Here is a 22,713-nt window from a genome sequence, read left to right as displayed (position 1 = left end):
ACACCATACTGGTGTGGGCTTCTGTCACTTGCAACAAAGAAAGTCCTGACTATAGTACTTAAACTCTTACTTTTCGCCTTTCAACTTAGGAACATATTGATGCACATAGGCCAAAGAAATTTAGATATGGTCATGGTAGATGAAGTCATAGAACTTACAAAAAAGTGGGTAAGACAAATTATAACTTTCTGGCCCTCTCTGTCCTCTTTAGCACAGTCCATAGATTTCTAAAGACCCTGGGTATATCATAGAGGCTAAACGCTTATGAGTTGCCTGTACCTGATCTGAAAGGCTGTTATATTCAAGGTTGAATTTCCTCTTCCCACAGGTGATTTAGATGCATTAATTCTACCTACCAATTATGATCCATCTCCTAGGGCTTGAAAAGCCTTAGTGGGGCACCATTCATGGCAGCCTGAGGGAAGGTGGCCAAGCCACTTGGACAGGTTGGACCAAAAGGGTGGGTGGGTTGAGGAGTTGAATAAAGCAGCTAAAGACAGCCTAGCTAAAGCAAGAGTCTAGATTGTGGCCAATGAAGAAATAAAAATGTTGAAGCCAGAGAAATCAGGAGTACGGCCACGTAAAGGCCATGAGGGAGACCAGTGATGAGATCAGTGATCAGGAGGATAGGAAACAGATCCAGAAGTGTGGGATAAAGAAAGTAGTTCAAAATGAAGATGTCAAGTAGTGGGACATAGAGGTAGATGTGACTATTTAAATTTGTTGGACAGTACCATGTGATAGGAAAGATATCCCTCCAAAGTTCAAAGTAACCAAAGATTTCTTTGACATTAGAAACATTCTGGCTTCTTAATCCCATGGTGGCCCCATTAACAGACCTCCAGAAAAGGGGCTGCCATGCTATTAAGAGGCCATACTAGTATCACAATAGGTTTCTAATCAGATAGCTCAAACAATACCATCAGTATTAACTCGTCCCAGGAAGATAGTCTTGTTTTTAAGACATACTCCTTATGAAAGGCAAACAGGAGAGGCCAGGACTAATGCATGTGCGACGAGTTTCTGACCCAAACGCTGCATGCCAAATCTAAAATGATTTTTGGAGGAGTGCAGCACCAGTCATAGGCAAGCCACTGAAGGCACTGGTATGAGTCAAAGAAAAAATAATAATAAAGCACTCTAGGTATATAAAACAGAGCAAATTTAGTATAGAGAATTGGTAACAAAGTTCATGTAAGAGCTGAGAAACCAAACAGAGGGTAGCAAAGCAATGCAGGTTAGTCATAGCAGGAAGTCACTACCTTCCCTGGTGCTGGAGGAACACAAGAGAGGAGGTAAAGCCAAGGCCAGCTGATGGGATCTGGGCTCGTGAGGGGGCTATCCAATGGGGAGCTGAAACTATGGAGAAAGATGGAGCCCAGAAAATGCCCCCTGAAGGAGAGAGAGGGAGAAATACCCTGGCTTATCCTTTCTTCCCTACTCCAGTGTCTGATCAGTGTTTCCCATTAGCCAAAGCCAGCTGGCAAGGACAATTGAGTAATAGCATTTACAGAATAAGGGGATGGAATGAAACTAAGAGCAAACAAGTAATATACTCAGCACATTATTATTACCAGGCTGCTCACTCTATATTCCTCTGGACTTCACCTTAACCAGATTTCCTCCCCTCTTTTCATCCAGCCTAAACCCTTACATGGTACCCTCTGGAACTCACACCCTATGAAAAACCAAATCCCCTCAACTTATTCTTGAAATGTTCCATCAGTCTCCTGCCATAGCTATACTCTAGATGGTCCCTTAGCACACCCCTTCTCCTGTGGGTGGTTTTTCTTTCATACTGCACACACCATGAATGTGAGGTAGGTATTCTTCTTGCTCCCCATTTCTCTGTACAAGCAACTGTTCTCAATCTTTGTGTAAAAGCCCCTGCTCATGAGGCTCATGCCATCAGCAACATCACCTCTCCCTCTCCTCACTGGTGTCATCTGCCAACATCTCAGTAATTCCCCGTCCTCATTAAAGACTTTGGCATCTTCCTCACTCTATAAGTTGTGTTGCTCTTGGCAGCATATAACAGAAAATGCCAATTGAACTGACATAAACAATAAAGAACATGTACTTTCTCACCCACAACAAGAGCTCTAGTGACAAGGAAGGCTGCTTCATTCAGTGACTCTGTAATATCATGTAGGACCCAGGATATGTCTGCCTTTTTGTCTGCCATCCTAGGCATGATATCATTCTCAGCATGTCCCCCTAGTCTGGGTCCCCGCATGGTTGCCAGATGTACATGTAAGCCTTACCTGTGCATGTTCTTACCTGTAGGCAAGGAGTAAAAGAAGTCAAAATTATAATGAGAAGCTTGTCTAGTGAGCATGAAATGAAAGCGAAGGAAACTAGTCTTAGGATTTGAATATGTACAAACATTTGGCCAAGAAACTTGGAAGTCTCCCTTTCCATATTAAGTATGCTGGTTGTCAGGGTTAGGTTCTCAGGCTAGGATGCTATATTCTTTGGAAAGTGTCTGGGGAGAGCCACTCACGTTTGTCTCTGTGGCTTTTCCTGTATATGCATCCATAGCTGGCTGGCTGCCCTTGTGTTTGACACATAATTTCTTTACATGTGTCAACAACTTCCATCAGGTTACATTCAAGCCTTGCTGACAAGGGAACCTTGTCTTATGAAGATGTCATTGCATATCTCTGTTAATATTCATCTTATGTTAATTCAACAGTTTAACTCTCAAGGGTGATTCTTCGTTTCCTCATTTCCAAGTCTTATAAGTACATTTTGCTTGAGTGGGAAACAGTGAGCATAGTCTGAATCTAGACTAATCCTGCTTTACCATTTTCTATCTCTGAGCCAGTGTTATCATTTGTAAAATGAGGATTACAAAGGCACTTAACTCATAAGGTTGTTGCAAACACTAAATGAAAATTTTTTTTCAAAAGCTCCCAGCGTAGAACTTGGCACAGCGAATGCACTCAATACATGTTGTCTATTATTATTATTATCACAGTATATTTTCTTCAGTTGTTTTAATATCAGGGAGAGGTCAGGGTGCAAAGACTCCTAAACAAGATAGCAGGGCATAATAGAAAAACTGTGGGTAATTCAGTGTAGTTAGAGCATAGATGTCAGGGGGTATGAGCAGTTGTCCAAATATAAAGCTGAAGAGATAAGCAGGAACCTGGCTATGCTAAGGAACTTTGAATCTATTCTGTGTATGCTGGAGGGTGAAAGGCACTGAAGAATTGCAATCAGAGGATGGTAGGATCAGATTTTTATGTTTAAAAATCATTCAGGCAGTGGTGCATAGCATGGATTACAAGAATGACTGGAGGCATAGAAGCCAGTGTGGAGTCTATTATAATAGCCTAGATTAGAGATAATGAGGCTTTGAGTTAAAAGAGAGGGCGAGGGAGAGTTCTGGTTCCAGTGATGGCAGAATGGTTGTATCAGATTACCTTCCCACAGATAACAATTATAAACTACAGACAATCATTTTTTAAAAAACTATTATTTGAAAAACCACCAGCTATTAGAATGCATTGAAGATTGATTGAATGAAACGAGGCAGAAAATGGAAGAGATAGGACCATTTAAAAGAAGAGAATCTCACTGGTTGAGATCCAAAATTATATGTCTGTTCTTCTGAGAACAATGCCCAGTTTTTGTATCACAGGATATCTTAAATTTAAGCAGGAAGTCATATTATTTTTGCTTGGAGTACTAAAGGAGAGTTTGTAATGGTCAGAGCAGCTGAAAATTGCAGAGGGAAGTCTGGCAGAAAGGGAACTGTGGAGGGAGTCCCTAAAACCCTTGGCTGAATCTGAACATCACATGCATGAGGGTACTCCAAGGACCTGGAAGAAAGCAACAGCTAAAAGGCTAAGAATCTTGACCAGAGATTTCAGCTATTGCTCATCACAGGGAACACAGGGTTTAGAGTTTGAGCACTGCCTTGTAAAAAGGGTAAACTTCTCTTGGTAAATACCCCAAACTTTCCATTGAAATACCAGAAAGATCTTGACTTTGGAGTAAAGACTATGTCCAAATATAAAGGGACTTACCCTAAGACTAAGGGCAAAATTGAAACAGATCCACCACCCCCTCTACAAAAAAGCATAAAACCATGCCCCAGAAGTTCAGTGTTATCAACCAGTTATTTATTTGGCCACTAGAATGAAAATCAATACTCTTCATAGGCCAAAACAAAATCTACAGTCTCTACAATACATAATTCATAAGGTCAAAGATAAAATTTAAAAAATAGTACACATATTAAGAAACAAGAAAATGTGACCTAAGATCAATAGAAACAGAAGAAGTCCATATTAACCAACACAAGATAAGCCATATGCTGCATTTGGTAAACAAGGACTTCAAGGCTGTTTTTATAAACAAGAAAGGGAAAAGATGGCTGTAACGATTGAACAGATAATCTGAACAACAACAACAACAAAAAATAGACCAAAATGGCATATACTTGTTACTCTTGGACAAGATTATGTTAACTCAATGATAATATAAACCCAGAAATTAATGCAAGAGACAATCAAAAGAGAATTCTGAAAGGTGGAAAGTGAATAGTGACCTGGTTAGAGAGCCTAGGATTGGAGGAAAACTCAACAGGATATTTTATAATCCAACCTACAAGAAAAAGGCTACCTTGGCCTCCTGCCTACCAATTCCCTACCTACCAACAAAAGGCAGCCTGGGTAGACTCACTCTTTCCCCAAATAGAAGGGGAATTCCAGTGGCAACCCCAGGTGAAGCTGCCAGCATCAACAGGGGAGATCAGTTGAAAGAATCACTGACAATTAAAGGCCAGAAGAATTGCTGTCCTTCCCCATCAGGCCTGGTACTCACAATCTCTACCAAGAGAAACCAGGTATCTGCATGGCATGGGGAAGGTGGAATCCCACCCCAAGTGGCCTGACCCAGGAGGCTCTATTCATCCTTATTGGATGGCCTGGGGAAACTCCTTTTGCCCACTCAGCATCACCAGCAGAAACCAGTGGGAGCCCCAGCAGCACCAAATAAACCAAGCAGATCAAAAAAGCACCTTAAAGACTCAAAAATTAAATCGTCATTGGAATCAGAGTCCACAAAAGAAGGCAAGAACCTGTGTGGTAAACCTAGATGATGGCCTGCTAAGTAAAAGATTTAAATAGGACCCAGAGTCTTTTAAAATAATAGACAAAATCCTTGAGAACAAAAAACCCCACCCATTATAATAAGAACCAGGAAGATCACAACTTTAATGAGAAAAGACAATCGACAGATGCCAAAACAGATGAATCAGATGTTGGAATTATCTAACAAGGCTTTTAAAACAGCCACCATAAAAATGCTTCAATGAGTAACTAAAAATTATCTTGAAACAAATAAAAACAGAATATCTCAGCAGCAAAACAGAAGTTATAAAAAAGAACCAAATAGATATTATAGAAATAAAAAGGACAATAATAAAGAAATTAAATATTTGCCAGATGGGCTCAACAGTACATTGAAAATGACAAAGAACAGAATCAGTGAAATTGAAGACAGGCCAATAGAATTCACCCAATCTGAACAGGGACAAACTATGAGGTCTGTCTGGAAAAATGTCCAACCATTGGTAATATAACGAGAATGGTTTGCATTATGTCAATGCAATCTGGCAGCCAAGGAGAGTGGACTGGGATGCATATGTCTGAACAATGATGACTTCACTGTACTAGTCAGTGGGGGTGGTAGATGTTGGTGGGTGAGCCATGCATACTGTGTAGCTGTCCATTCAAAATGACTGAGTGAGTAGAGCAATGAATCTGCATCAAATTTTGTGTTAAGCTTGAACATTCCTCCTCAGAAACTATTGGGATGATTCTGAAGGCTGTAGCTATGGGCCACTGGTGATTGGCAGCTCCATCATGGCAATATGCCTACTCACGCATGGTGATTGAGAGAACTGTGTGAGGTCCCAAGGTGCCTACTTTGAAGGGACTGAGGCGTCATGTCCTATGTACAGTGTTTCTTGTATCTTCTTCAATAAATGGCTCTATTTTTCACAGTACATGGCTGGATATTTTCTGGACAGATCTTTGCATATTCTTGGTGTTTTGCCACTAATTAACCACACATGTGTGGGTTCATTTCTGAGCCTTCTATTCTGTTACTTTGGTCTATGTGTATTTTCTGTATTCTTGATGCTTTGACATCTGGGGCCTCACTGACTGGGGAGACCCTACCCCTGCCCCCAGGAATAGCTAATTCTTAGATATAGACTTGCCTAAAGTGTACCTTTCATGTGTGAACAAATCAACCCAGAGCCTATACTCCAAAACATTTCCTCTGTCTGGCTTTTACACTCAAGAAGACAATATTCCTCTGTCCTAATCACCCCAGGGTCAGATATTGGACAACTAGGGGCTACCCCTATATCCCAGAGCCCATGGAAATTATTCAAACTATCCAATCTGAAATCTAATCATTTGCTTACCTGACCTCACCCATTCCTTCTTGTTAAAACCACAATAAAGGGCTTTGCCCATGCTTTCCCCTTGCTTTCTCTACCTCCTGACTGATCCTGTCACTTCCCCATGTGGCCCTGCATGGCACAGCATACCCCCTCTTCTTGGGAACTGTGAGTAAGTAATAAGTTATCTTTTTAATAGCAATTACCTCCTGATCTGTTCACTTTAACATACCTGAATAAATCAAAAGCCCAGGTACATTTTCAAACAACCTGAAGTGGTAGAAAGTTGATACCACACCTTTTATTGATATCATAGAAGTCTACAATAAGTTACATATGCATATTGTAATAATTATAGGAACTAATAAGGTAATTACATAAACTTACACACTTAAACATTAAAAACAAATGTCCAGGTAACACACAGGAAGAAAGAAAAGAGAAACAAGAGAAATGGGAAACAGAGAAAACAAAAACATATAATAAAATGTCACACTTAAGCTCTAACATATCAATAATTACCTTAAATGTTAATGGTCTAGGTATACTAATTTAAAGAGAGCTTGCCAGATTAAATTAAACAAACAAACATGACCTGACTCTTTGCCTTTTTTCAAGAAACTCACTTAAATTCATTGATTTAAGTAGTTGAATGTAAAATATAAACCATGCACACATAAAAAGGAAGGAGTAGCTATATTAATATTTTATAAACTAGACATCATAGCAAAGAAACTACTAGATATGAAGAAAGATATTGCATAATTATAAAAGGATCAATGCACTCAATAGACAGGGTGATTCCATGTTTGTATCCACCACGCACCAGAACCTCAAAAGACATCAAGCAAAAACTGATAAGAGCTGAAAGGAGAAATAGAAAAAATCCACAATTATATTTGAAGACTTAAACACCACCTTCTCAGCAACTGATAGAACTATTACACAGAAAATCGGCGGGGATATAACAGAAGTAAACAATACTGTCAACTAATAGGATCTGATTGACATATATTGGACACTCCACTGAACAATAGCAGAATACACTTTTCTTTTTCAAATGCTTAAGAACATTCACCAACATACACGATATTCCGGGACACATTAAACAAATCCCCTAAATTTTAAAGAATTTAAGTAATACAGAATATGTTCTCTGGCCATAATGGAATCAAACTAGAAATCAATAACAATAAGTAAAATCTATAAACTTATACAAATTAAACAATATATGTTTAGTAGTGAAAAAAGAAATCTCAAAGACAATTAAAGATATATAGAACTGAATGAAAATGAAAATACAACATATTAAAATATGTGAGCTACAGGTAAAGTAGTGTTGACAGGGAAATATTTAGCATTAAATGCTTACATTAGAAAATGGGAATATCTCAAATCAATAATCTAAATTCCTATCTTAAAAAAACCTGGAAAAATAAGAGCAAAATAAGCCCAAAGCAAGAAGAAGGAAGGAAACAATAAAAATCAGGAATTGATTAATTGGAAACAGGAAGGCAATAGAGAAAAATCAATAAAAGAATAAGTTGCTTCTTTGAAAAGATCAATGAGTGATAAGCCTTTGGCAGGACTGATAAAAACAAAAAGGAGATACAAATCACCAATATGAAGAATGACACATGATATTGATACAGATACTGAAGCTATTGAAAAGATAAAATGTGAATACTATGAACAACTTTATGCTCAGAAATCTGGCAACTTAGAAGAAATGAACTAGTTCCTTGAAAATCACAAACTGCCACAACTCACCCAATCAGGAAAGATAATTTTAATAGCCTTATAACTATTAAGGAAATTAAAAATTCCCAAGAAAGAAATATCTATGGAGCTTGTTTCTTTGTTGGTTATCAGAGGGGAACAGCGGTGCGTGAAGGACAAAGAAGGTAAAGAGGGTCAAATACAAGGTGACAGGAGACTAGACTTTGGATGGTGAGCACACAATAAAGTTGTACACCTGAAATTAATATAACGTTATTAACCAATGTTACCCCAATAAATTTAATATACAAGCGAATAAATAAATAGAAACACCTGGGCCCAGATGGATCCAATGGATAGTTCTACTGAATATTTAAAGGAGAATTAACACCAACTTACACAATTCGTTTAAGAAAACAGGAGAATCAAGATGGTGGAAGAGTGAGTGGAAGTCACACTGAACTTTTCCCAGGACCAATCTGGAATTACAATTAAATTGTGGAGAAACCACCTGGAACAAACAACTGAACAATAGTGAGAGAGGAGCCTTATAACCTCGGACAGACACAGTAATCAGCTTTGGCACAACCTAACTGGTAAGGAATGTGGTAGAGACTCGAGAAGGCAGGTGGGGCGCCCATGGGCGGCAGCTACAGCACCAGAGCCCCAAAAGTACAGAGATAATAGCCAGCTGTGAAAAGTGGCAAGGTTGCTCTCTGCCAGAGACAGGTGGCTGAAGACACGAAGAGCCATTTAAAGGGGAAACGCATAAATTTTTATTTGCAGCCACATACCCTGGTCTTTGGCAATGGGGGAGGCAGAGTGGGCTGGAGACACCTGGGGAGAGACTGGGGAAGGTTTTAGGGAGAGAACTGAAAGAGTAGCCGGTGGGATCCTGGTGCTGACTCATTCCCTGTATGACAGCAGCCATCTTGCTCAGGCAGACCACTCCTCTGGGTGGCAACAGCATGAGAGGACCCAATAGCCCTTTCCCCAGGAGGGACTCTGCCCTGGCTCAGTAGTGCTAAAGACTGACTACTGAGTACACAGTGGCAGCCACAGATAGTACATCCCTGGCTAAAGGGGGTGCAGAGTGGTCTAGAGACACTTGAGGAGAGACTGGAGATGGAGGCTTTGGGGAGAAAATGCAGAGAGTAGCTGGCGGAATCCCAGTGCTGACTCCTCCCCAATACGGCGGCAGTCATCTGGCTCAGGCAGACCACTCCCTTGAGCAGCAGCAGCCAGAGGACCCAATAACCCTGCCCCCAGGAGGGACTCTGCCCCACCCTGTGCTGTCTAAGCCCACCTACTGAGTGCAGAGTGACTAGATTAACAGCTGAAGGAGACAGCCACACACAGTAGATTCTTGGAAGTCTCAAACACACTGCCTAAGGTCAGATAGGGACAACATCTGACATCATCAGAGGCAGATCCAGAACAAAAAAACAGCGGTCTCCTACCACAGAAGTTCACACCACAGAGTCAGGAAATCAAGACAGATTAATGTAAGAAGCAGAAGCAAAAAAGAAGAGTCTCACAAATAATGGGAAGACAAAGAAACACCCCCCCCAAATGGAAAGGACATAGAAACTATCAGGAAGGGACAAGAGGAAATGAAGAATACAGTTTCTGAATTGAAGAACACAGTAGAAGGAATCAAGAGCAGGCTAGATGAAGCTGAGGATAGAATCAGCGAGCTGGAGGACAAGGTAGAAGAAAGCTTTCAGAAAGAGCAAGAAAATGAAAAACACTCAAAAAGAAAGAAGAGGCATTTAGAGAAATGCAGGACAACCTGAAATGTAATAGTATCTGTATAATAGGGATACCAGAAGGAGAAGAGGAGGAGGAAGGGATAAAGAGCCTGTTTGAAAAAGTAATGATGGAAAACTTCCCTAATGGGAGGAGAGAAAAAGTCACACATGTCCAGGAAGCACAGAGGGTCTCATTCAAGAAGAACCCAATGAGGTCCACTCCAAGACACAACATCATTAAAATGGCAAATATCAAAGACAAACAGAGAATCCTAAGGGCAGCAAGGGAAAAAGAGTTAATAACATATAAGGGAGCCCCGATACGGCTAGCAGCTGACTTCTCAACAGAAACACTGCAAGCCAGAAGGGAATGGCAAGAAATATTCCAAGTCATGAAAAGCAAAGGCCTGCAGCCAAGACTGCTCTACCCAGCAAGGCTCTCAATTAAAATGGAAGGTGAAATGAGGTGTTTCCCAGACAAAAGAAGGCTGAAAGAATACGCTTCCACCAAACCAACACTGCAAAATACGCCAAAGGGACTGCTTTAAGATGAAGAAAAAGTTTCTATGAATACCTAGTTCCCTTCAGAGTTGCCAATACTTGATATTACCAATATTTTTAATACTCATTAATCAGCTTGTGACAATGATGTGTTATTTTAATTGTTCCTATATTATGGTTGAAACTAAACCTGTTTTTGTATATTTATTGCCTATTTCTATTATTTTTTAAAAGCTTTAAATGACTTTTTGGTATTCTTTATCCATATTTTGGTTAAATGTTTGTAGAATTTTTGCCCTAAAAAAAAATCCCAAACAATTAACCCTTTTTTAGATGTGTGGCATATACTTTCCTATTCTATCACTTGTCCTTTAACTTTTTTTTTACACGTATACTACTATACAGTCTTAATTGTTTAATATACTCATATTGTCAATATTTTACTTTATAGCTTCTGGGTTTGAATATTTTACTTCAGGGTAAGAAAAATATTATTTTGTGTTTTCTCCCAAAACTCCTTAGGTTTTACATATTGATTTTTAACTCACCTGAATAGTTTTTGTATAATGGGGGAAATAATGCTCTATATTTGTTTTATTTCAAGTAATAGTGATCCATGCATCTTATTTGTTGAATAAGCCTTATTTTACGCAGTGATTTGAAATATCAATTTAATCATATATTACATTGTTAGTCAGATATATACATTTGTTTCTAGAATGCTCATTGTATTTCATTGATCTACCTGATTATCTCTGTGCTGGTGTCATGTTGTTTTAATTGTTAAGACTTTATAATGGATTAAAATTTTTAAATATTTTATAATGGATTTTAACATTTAAAAACAAATAAATAAAATCAATCTGCATTTAACAAAAAGAAAGAAGGAACTCCTACCTTTTGCAACAGTGTGGGTTGAACTGGAGAATGTTATGCTAAGTGAAACAAGCCAGTCGGTAAAAGACAAATACCATATGTTCTCACCTCTAAGTGGAATCTATTCAACAAAATAATGAACAAAATAAAGCACAGGCATGGAAACATGGAGCAGACTGAAAGTGATCAGAGGGGATGGGGAAGGAGGACAATGGTGGAAAGAAGGGGAAGGGACTAAGCAAAGAACATGTATCAATGACCCATGGACATGGACAACAGAGTGGGAATTGACTGTGGGAGCAGGAAGTAGGGGCAGGATGGGTGGAGGGGGACAAAAGGGGAAGAATTGAGACAACTGTAATAGAATAAACATGATTTATAAATAAATAATTAAATAAATAAAGGAAAATAAAAGAGGGATGATTTCCCACCTCATTTTATGAGGCTAGTATTACCCAGATGCTAAATCTAGACAAAGACAGTACAAGAAAACTATAGACCACATTTTTCACAAACTTAGATACAAAAATGCTCAATAAAATATTAGTAATCTGAATCCAACAGCTTATAAAATAATTATATACCATGACCAAGTGGGGTTTATTCCAAGTATACAAGCCTGGTCCACCATTTGAAAATCAGCCAAGGTGGCCTACTGCATCAACAGGTTATAGGATTATGTCAACCGAAGCAGAATACGCATTTGACAAAATTCAACACCCCTTTATGATAAAATCCACATTAATTTAGGAATAGAAGGGAACTACCTAAGATTGATAAAGAGCAGAGCTTCTACATAAAACGTATAGCTAACAGCATACTTAATGGTGAAAGGTTGAGTGCTCTTCCCTTAAGATCAGGAACAAGGCAAGGATGTCCACTTTCACCGCTGCTACTCAGTATATCATAATAGCCAACATAATAAGGCAAGGCAATGAAATGAAATGCACATAGATTGGGAAGGAATGTATAAAACCATTCCTACTTGCAGGTTACATGATTGTATACATAGAAAATTCCAAGAATTCTGCAAAAAAGAACTCAAAACTAGGAAGTACAACAAGGTCACAGAATACAAGACCAGCACACAAAAATCAATTGTATTTGTATATACTAAAAATGAACATGAAAATGTAATTTAAGACACAATACAATTTATAATTTCTCCAAAGAAAATGAAATAGTTTTACACTTAACAAGATGTTTAGAATTTATATGCTGCAAACAACAAAATTCCAATGAATGAAATCAAAGAATACCTATGTAAATGGAAAGACATGCTATATTCAAGGATTGGAAGACTCAACAGAGTAAAGATGTCAATTTCCCCCTAAATTGATATATAGATTTAACACACTTTCAATCAGAACACCAGCGGGATTTCTTGTAGATATAGACAAGCTTATTCTAAAATTTGTATGGAAAAGCACAATGCCTAGAATTGTTAAAACGATCTTGAAAAAGAAGAATAAGCTGGATGAATCACTCTACCCAATATTAAGGCTTACTATATAACTGTAATAGTCAAGGCAGTGTGATATTGGCAATGGGGTAGACATAAAGATCATTCAAACAGTATAGGAAAACCAGAAATAAATAGACCCATACCAATATGTCTAGCTGATTTTTGACAAAGGTACAAAGCCAATTCACTAAACGTGCAATTACCATGTGGCCCAGCAATTGGATTCCTGGGCATTTATTGCAGAACAATGAAAACCCTTATGTTTACAAAAACCTGTACATGGATGTTCATAGCAGCTTTATTCATAATACATATAACCTGGAAAAATCTAGATATCCTTCAATGGGCAAATGGTTAAACATCATGTGGTACATCCACATCAAGTAATACTACTCAGCAATAAAAAGGAACAGAATATTCATAAACATAACCACTTGGATGAATCTACAGAGAATTATGATGAATGAGAAAAGCTAACCTTGCAAAGTTGAACACTGTGTGATTCCATTTATATAGCAATTTTGAAATGACAAAATTATAGAGAAGGAAGACAGATGATTAGTTGCTGGGGCTTAGGTATGGGGGAAGAGGGTTAAGGGAGGTGGTTATAAAAGGGCAATATGAGAAATCCTTATGGTGATGAAACTGTATTGTATCTTAACTGTGGTGGTACATACATTAAATTACACATATGATAAAATTTGCACAGAGCTAAACCCTCAAACACACATACACATAAGTCTGAGTAAAACTGGGGAAATGTGAATAAGGTCAGTGGATTGTTTCAATATCAATATCCTGGGCATGATATTGTACAATAGTTATACAAGATGTTACCACCGGGGCAAGCTGAGTGAAGGCTACACAGGATCTACCTCTATTATTTCTTGTAAATGTATGTGAATCAAAAATTATTTCAAAATTTTTTAGTTAAAAAATCTGGTGTTTTTCAAATAATGTATTGCTCCTTTTATCATTGTTCATCTTCACTTTTATTCTGTTAACCATTTGAAGCACACTTATTCTGTATCTGATAATTCCATATAAATTTCATAGGGGTATAATCCTGTTGTTTATTATCTCTGCCAAGTATAGTGCCTTGTGCATTTTATTTCTTTGAGTTGTGAGCTCAGTTTTATGAGGTTTTTTCCCCCCCTGCTGTAGCTTTTGTTTATTTATTTTTAGAGAGAAAGAGAGGAAGGGAGGAAGAGAGGGAAAGAAACATCGATGTGTGAGAAAAACATCATCTATCAGTTGCCTCTTGCATGCCCCCCCTTCCCTGGGGACCAGCCTGCAAGGAGTCGAACTGGCGATCTTTCAGTTTGTGGGATAACACTGAACCCACTGAGCCACACCAGTCAGGGCTCTGTTGTAGTTTTCTATGGCTTGGATTGAAGCACTATCCTTCCAGAGATAATTTATCTTTGTTTCTGCTAGGTACCTCAGGGCACTACCAAGCTGGGAACACTTCTGTTAATTTTTTGGTTGTGGGTTTTCTGGACACAGAGATAGTATAAATTTGAGCCATATCTCTGTGTGGTTATGAATTCTTAAAAGAGACCTTACCCACTAATATATACACATTAATGATAAAGCAAAAACAGCTAAGTTTTCTTGTTTTCTCATTTTATTTCCAAGTGGAATTTTTTCTACTCTATACTTTGCTAAGGGTGTGGTCTTTTGGTAGTTCTTATTTTTGTGTGTGATAATCTTAATTCTTACTCCTCCTGTTTACAAAGTCCCAAGGCCTTGTCTACTACACTTATATGTCTGTTAACATGCAAGATACCATTACCAAGTAAAAAGGCAAGTCACTGGGTGAGTAAAGGTATTTGTATTATATATATTCAACAAAAAGATTTGTATCCAGAATGTATATATTAAATATTTCAGCTCTGGCTGGTATGGCTCAGTGGACAGAGCACCAGCTGGCCTGTGAACCCAAGGGTCGCTGGTTTGATTCCCAGTCAGGGCACACACCTGGGTTGCAGGCCAGGTTCCCAGGAGGGGGCATGTGAGAAGTAACCACACATTGACGTTTCTCTCCCTCTCTTTCTCCCTCCCTTCCCCCTCTCTAAAAATAAACAAAAACTTTAAAAAATTATTTAAAAATATTTCAAACCAATAAGAAAAGGGAAGATAACCTAAAAGAAAAATGAAGATATCCAAATAACCAGTAACATAAAAACATATACTCAACTTTGTTAATCATCAGCAAAATGTGAATTAAAGCCACAATGTAATACTTATTCCTATCTCCTAGAATGGCAAAAATGTAAAAGAATAATAAAATTAAGTGGTGACAATTAAAAAAAATAGAACAAGACAATTATAACTCTTACAGACCGCTAGTAGGAAGGTAAGTTTGTACAAAGTGTCCAATGCTTTGGAAAATGGGCAATATCTGCTAAAGCTCAATATATCCTCATTATATCATCTAGCAATTCTACCTCTAGGTATATGCCCAATATAAATTACATACATACGCTTGTATGCTCAGCTATAGACATGTATAGAACAAAAGACAATGTTTATAGTAGTACTATTTGTAATAGTCCCAAACTGAAAACAATCTAAATGTACATCAATAGCAGAATGGATAAAGCAAAATGTATTATTATCAGGACATAAGAATACTAACGAGCAATGAGAATGAATGAATTATTGCTATACACTACAACACGGATGGATGAATATCATAAATACAATATTGAGTGAAAGAGGTCAGACATGAAAGAGTACATACTATATGACTTCATTCTCTGAAGCTCTAAAACAGAAAAAAGACAACCCTAATGTATGATGTTAGAAATTAGGACGGATTACCTTTGGGAGCTAGTGACCAGGAACAGGATATAAGGTGGGGGATTCTGGGGTAATGTTCTGTTTCTTGATCTGGTTATGCTCATTTTTTCCCATAGAGATTTAATTTATTTATTTCTACAGAGAGAGGAAGAGAGGGAGAAAAAGACAGCGAGAAACATCGATGTGAGAGGCTGCCTCTTGCACCCGCCCCAACTGGGGACTGAACTCACAACCTGGGCATGTGCCCTGACTGGGAATTGAACTGGAGACCCCTTGCTCTGTGGGAGGATGCCCAACTCACTGAACCACGCTGGTCAGGACTGGTCGTGCTCACTTTAAGAAAATTTATCCAGTCATATGCTTAAGGTATACAGTATGTACTTTGCTGTTTATGCTATATTTCAATAAAAATTTACTTTAAAGTTTGGATTGGAAAATAGAAAATGAGTGTGCTCCAGGTTTGGATATGGAAAAATAAGTCATGAAAGGATGTTGGTATCTCAACATTCAATTATTTGTTGTTTTTTATTTTGTTAATGTTTGACTTTTAAATTGGTTAATTATATAATAGCTTTAAATATAGATGATATTATAAGTAAATCCCAAAGACAAAAGTGCATAGGGCTTGTTAAATGATAACTGTGATGTTTGGTGATGAACTTCTCCTCCAACCAAAAAAAAAAAAGAAGTCAAAACCCCAAACCCTTCAACCTCTACTTGGTCAGTTATCCATAGTTGCCTCCAAGCATTCATAAAGCAGCAGCAGCCCAGGGCTCTTCTTTTCAGCTCAGCTCTTTGTTTTGGCTCTTGGGTATTTTACTTGATTCCTTTTGAGCTCAGCAATGTATTTAAAAGGAAATTTGTTATCTTTTATCCAGTATTTCGAAGTGTTTTGTGGGGGAGGTATTGCCAGGGTACTTCGCAAACAATATTGCCAGAAATGGAAGGTGTAGTCTCATTTCTATATTCTGATAACTCTCAGACTCTTGTCTTTTCCTCTAATCTCAGCCCTCTATCTAGCAGGGGTGTCCAACCTGCAGCCTGCAGGCCGCATGTGGCTCAGGGCGGCTATGAATGTGGCCCAACACAAAATTGTAAATTTACCTAAAACATTATAAGATTTTTTTTTGTGATTATGTGTTGCAATGTATTTAACATGTGTCCCAAGACAGTTCTTCTTCCAGTGTGGCCCAGAGATGCCAAAAGGTTGGACACCCCTGTATCTTGTTTTCCATATAAATGCCTAATAGGCTCACAAATGTGCTATGCTCAAAATAGAACTTCTGATTTTCCCCCCAAAACCAGTTCCTCCCCAGTATTCCTCATCTTGGTGAATTGTGGTACTATACATATGTATACTGTAGCCAGAAATCTGGGTATAATCCTAGGTGTCTCTCTTTTCCTCACCCCCCTACATCAGCATATCCTGTCAAATCTACTCCAAATTATGTACTTAATTCTTTCTTTGCTTTTTATCTCTACTGTTACCTATTTCCAAGATTCATTATCTCTTGCCCAGGCTTCTCCCATAGCCTCCTTATTTATCTCCCTGTTCCCACTCTTGACTCTACACTGATTGAGTGGACTGATTATATCAATCCCCAGCTTAAACACGTGCCCATACTCTTAGAGTGAAATCCTAACTCCTTATCACAGCACACAATGCCCTAGACCACTGAGCCCAAACTCAAGGAGGACTGGTTCCCTGGATAGCGCATGGTCCTTCTATAAATGGGCATCTGCTATTTAGTTCCAACAGACTGTCACCTTGCCAAATTAAGACCCACTATTATCAGATCTTTTGATTTTTTTTTCCCAAGAGAACTAGACATCTAGGTCTAGATATGGGAGTTTCTGATTTTTAGTTATTGGTCATTTAAAAAAAATGAAAGCAAACCAAACCAAGAGAAACATTGTGCTAGCCAAATCCTACACCCTTGCCAGCTACTATTTTGCAGCTAACTCGGCTCTATTGGAGGAGTCCCACTTTTTGGTGTCTCTGGGCCACACTGGAAGAAGAAGAGTTGCCTTGGGCCACACATTAAATACACTGCAACATGTAATCACAAAAAAACTCATAATATTTTAAGTAAATTTATAATTTTGTGTTGGGCTGCATTCATAGCCATCCTGGGCTGCATGTGGCCCATAGGCCACAGGGTGGACGCCCCTGTGTAGCCTGGGCCCTGCTTGACTCTCCAGCTGGCCCTTTTTCTGATTCTCTTCCAGGCTCCTACTATAGCAGACACTGTTGATGCTTTCTCATATTCCTTAGCTCTGTCATTTCAGTGTACTCTCACTTTCCAGTGGCTGGTGTCTGCATCCTTGTGCCTGGCTGCTTTTCCTGAAGGCTAGGAAGGTCACTATACTCATAGAGAACTGCCATCAACCAATGACTCTGGGAGTTGGAGATAAGTACTTAAACTCTCCTCCTCCTTGAGTAGGGTAATTTTGAGACTTATGTTTTGCTCCATTTCCAAGAGTTTTCTTGAGGTGTTAGGACTGTTACCCACGGGCAAGCCTGTTCCTGCGGCAAGTCCCTTGCCTTTGCTGTTTCCTCCACTTGCATACTCTTCCCTCATGTTTTCGTGGTTCACTGCCCTCTTTGTTTCTGTCACAATTCAAAAGTCACCTCTGCAGCCCTGACGGGTGTGGCTCAGTGGGTTGGGTGTTGTCCTGTAGACCAAAAGGTCGCAGATTTGATTCTCGGTCAGGGCACATAGCTGGGTTGCGGGTCAGGTACCAAGTTGGGAGCCTGCGAGAGGCAACCAATCAATGTTTTTCTCCCTCTCTTTCTCCCTCCCTTCCCCCCTCTCTAAAAATAAATGAATAAAATCTTTCTTTTTAAAGTTATCCCTGCACATAGGCCATCTGAGATCACCCAAACTATGATATTAATAGTTCCTCTCTCTCTTTCAATCAATTTTATTTTCTCCCTGACTTTTTCAGTATTTGAACTTATATTGTTAATTTACTTCTTAATGTGTATTTATTGTCTATTTACCCCCAGTATTAGTTCCATGAGAGCAGAAATCCTGTCTGTCTTTTTCCCGACCCTATCATGAATGCAGGGTACTAAATCTATTAGGAGAGGATGAATTTCCATAATTCTTGATGTTTATTTCTGCTAGTACTTCCTCCCTTGATTCTCTGTTCTTAACCTGACCCCCAGGATTCCACAAAGTAGGTGCAGATGAGAGAAGGGCTACCTTTCTACTGGTGGATAACCCCAACCCTTCTATCAGATATGTGTCTTTAGAAGTACACATGAGTATATTGGGTTGGCCAAAAAGTCCATATGGTTTTTCCCATAAAGTAAAAGACATGTTTTTCATTTAAACCAATAACTTTATTGATTTAGATATTTTGAGTATGTTGTCTGTCTCCTACATGGTAGAACATTGATTGTTCTCAATGAATGTCTTGATTCGATTGCTATTAACTTCAACTGGTCTACCTATCCACATAGCATAATCTAGCGAGAAATCTCCAGCATGAAACTTTTCAAACCACTTTGGACATGTTTAATCAGTCACAGCACTTTTGCATACACTGCACAAATCTTTTTTTGCATTTCATTTGTGTTTTTTCCTTTCTCTAAATAAAGCATAATATGCCAAAAATGTTGCGTATTACATCTTTAATATTAAAAGGGCTACACAGAAATTCATGGATGTTGATATGACAGCTGTTACAATACAATCTAACAACATTGTTTCAAATGAAGTTAAAGACAACTAAGCACTATGAGAGCGGTCCTATGGAAAAAAACTGAATGAACTTTTTGGCCAAGTCAATATTTCAGTTGTGAATCTCTTTACTCTAAGTTTCAGTGATCTCTTTGGGTTTTTTCTTCTTTGTGTCAAAAATCCCAGTTTGCTTTGTTTTCTGCTCTCATTCTTCATACTGGCATATTGACAGTTGAGGCTGAAAGTGCCATTCCCAATTTCCCAGTCATTTCCTGCAAATCACAAGAGTGTCTGGCTCACAATTATTCTTCTGTCATGGACATGCAGGCTGTTGTCTATGGTATCTGGCCTTACAGTCTGAAGTGGGCGTGTTTCGCACCCCCACCCTCATTTCCACTTAAAGTCATCTTGATCAGATCGGCAAGTCTCCAGGCAACCACATTCTTCCCTAGTGAGATACACTGGATCCTTAGCCAAAAGCCTATCATTCCAGTATTTTTTTCATAAGTGAGATTTTATTGGTTGTTTTCAGGATAAGTATGCAGACATTTCAATTGGTACCCAATTTTTAACATACGTACCAAAAATGTAAAGTCATGTAGTTGTGATTATTTTCTGATGTTATTCCAGTGACTTTCCAGCTTAAAATTTGGAAACTAATTTTCCTTAATAGAGTATCAAGTATCTTAAACCATTGTCCACACACACACACACACACACAAAAGCCTACACAGCTCCAACCCTTCCCTGCATCTCCAGCTGTGCTGGCTGTGGCCACCCCCACACCTAGCCTCAAGGGACTTCTGACCTCCCAGGCTAGCCCTGCAGCGTCTGAGATATACACAAATCCTATTTCCCTTGGTTCAGATGAGACAATATTGGAATTTCTCAAAAGGAAATTTGCTAGGAAACCAAGTGAAAAACAAAACCAGAGACGAGGGAGACAGGGAGAAAGAATACAAAAGCTAAGGAAAAGATGCATTACAGAGTCCTGATTCCTTATCCTGAGATAACTGTAGTCTGATCGCAGATCAGCTTGGCTGGCACAGCTAACAGGGCACACAGGATATGAGAATATAATCCTTCAACCTTTCCACAAAGGGGCTATGGGAATGCAGCAGGGGAGGGGCTTACAGCAAGGTAGAAAGAGTCTTTGTGTGTCTAGATTGTTTCATTCCATGGAAATGGTACTGGAGGAAGTGTGTGGGCCACTCCATCACTGTTGGGATGGGCAGGAAACCCCCAGGTACTAGCCCTTGCTGCCCTGAAAGTGCCTGCTACTTTGCTGAACTTGTCTATTGGTTCTGATAGTTTTTAGTGGATTCTTTAGGGTTTTCTATAGACAAGATCATATCATCTACAAATAGAGGTAGTTTTACTTCTTCCTTTCCAATATACATGTCTTTTATTCCATTTTCTCGCCTAATTGCCCTAGAACTTCTAGTACAATGTTGAACAGAATTGGCAAGAGTGGAAATCTGTGTCTTGTTCTTATTCTTAGCAGGAAGCTTTTAGTCTTCCACCATGAAGTATGATGTTATCTATGTATTTTTGCTTTTTCAGGGACTCCAGCTTTACTGTAAAGTTCTGCTATACTTGTTGCATTTTCTTTGCTTTATTTTTAGCCTCCTTTACTTTTTGTATATTTTTTTTTAAAAAAGGTTTAACCTGTCTTGAGTGGTAGAGAAATCAAGAAGGGAAAAGCTTGATTTTCTTTTATTCATGCATTCAGCAAGCATTTATTAAATGCTTAGTATGTACCAACAGTGTTCTAGGTTCTTGGGGATACAACACTGAATAAAATAAAATCCCTACTCTCATGGAATTCATAATCTAGTGATGAATTTAGACAATAAGTAAATAGACTAGATAATTACAATGGTATATAAGTTCTGAGATGAAGAATGTTGGGTGCTCAGGGGCTACTTTATAGTGAGAGGTCAGGGAAGGCTTCTCTGGAAAGGTGCTATTTTAGCTGAGAGTGAGACATCAGAAGAACTTGGAGAAGAGTGTTTCAACAGAAGTAACAAGGGCAAATGCCTTGAGGCAGGAATAAACCTGATGGTTGGGGGAGAAAGGCAACTAGGAGGCAGCTCCTTGAGGCTGGAGCAGAGGGAGGAATGTGGAGAGTGAGAGGTGATGAGGAAAAAGAAGTCATAGGTAAGGATACTTGTTTACTGAGTGTGATGGGAAGACACTGGAGTGTGTTAAAAGGGATGCTGTGATCTAAGTTCAGAAAAACCCCTCTGGCTGATATAACTGTGCATACCCTGGCTATTAGGCTTTGTGAAGCCCAGGGTTCCTTGGAGTTGGCTCAGAAAGTGAGGGTAGTTAGAGAGCCACTGTTCACCTCTGCAGCCTCACCTCACACAGTGGCTAGATTCTTCTAAAATATCAGTCCAATTACATACCCCCTCTTCTCAAAACTCTCCTATTGCACCTGACCAGTGTGGCTCAGTTGGTTGGGCATCAGCCTGCAAACTGAAAGGTTGTCGGTGTGATTCCTGGTCAGGGCACATGCCTGGGTTGTGGGCCAAGTCCCCAGTTGAGGTGTAGAAACTAATCAACGTCTCTCTCACACATTGATGTTTCTTTCCCTCTCTTTCTCCCTCCCATCTCCTCTCCCTAAAAGTAAATAAATAAAATCTTTTAAAAAACTCTTCTATTGCTCTCAACTTCTCTGAAAGTAAATATCCTCTCAGTGCCCTTTAAGGACCTACAAAATCTGCCCCTTCCCATGCCTTTTTGACCTCTTCACCTATCACTCTCACCCTCACTTACTCTCCTGCAACCATACCAGCTTCCTTGGTTTTTCCTCAAACAAGCCATGCATGTTTCCACTGCAGGGCCTTTGTCCTGGCTGCTCCCTTTGCCCCAAAAGCATTCTTCCAGGCATCTTCTCAAATACTGCCTTACCAGGGTAACTTTCTATGACCAACACCATCTGTCTCTGACCTCATCTGCCACTCTCTTGTCCTGCTTGCTCTACTCTGGCCACACTGGCCTACTTGCTGTTGTCCTTGAGCTCAGCAAGTATGCTCTCACCAGAGGGCCTTTGCCATCACCTCCTTTGCTCCAGGCAAAATGGCCTTCATCTGGTACAATACCAGTGGGATAGAAACTAGGGGTCAGACAAAAAGAAAGGTGTAAAGAAGAAGGTGGCAGGCTGAGCCTGGAGTGATTATCTGAGTCATCTACCATGTGATAGCTACAGAAGCTTTTGTAGTTTCTTTTGTTATTGTGAAATTTGAGCTTTTGTGATCATAAAAGCAATAATATTCATAATAAAAATCTTGAAAAATGAGAAATATAACAGTCTGGAAGTTTCTCAAAAAGTTGAAAATAGAGCTACCATATAATCCAACATTTCTGCCCCTAGGTATCTACCCAAGAGAAATAAAAATATATGCCCAAAGACTTGTACACTAATATTTATAATAGCATTATTTGTTAATTGCCAAATAGTGGAAACAACCCAGATATCCG

The sequence above is a fragment of the Pteronotus mesoamericanus genome, unplaced genomic scaffold (assembly GCF_021234165.1).
Source record: "Pteronotus mesoamericanus isolate MK-2021 breed Mesoamerican mustached bat unplaced genomic scaffold, CSHL_Meso_final contig_256, whole genome shotgun sequence".
NCBI lineage: Eukaryota > Metazoa > Chordata > Mammalia > Chiroptera > Mormoopidae > Pteronotus > Pteronotus mesoamericanus.
This window is presented reverse-complemented; position numbering follows the sequence as displayed.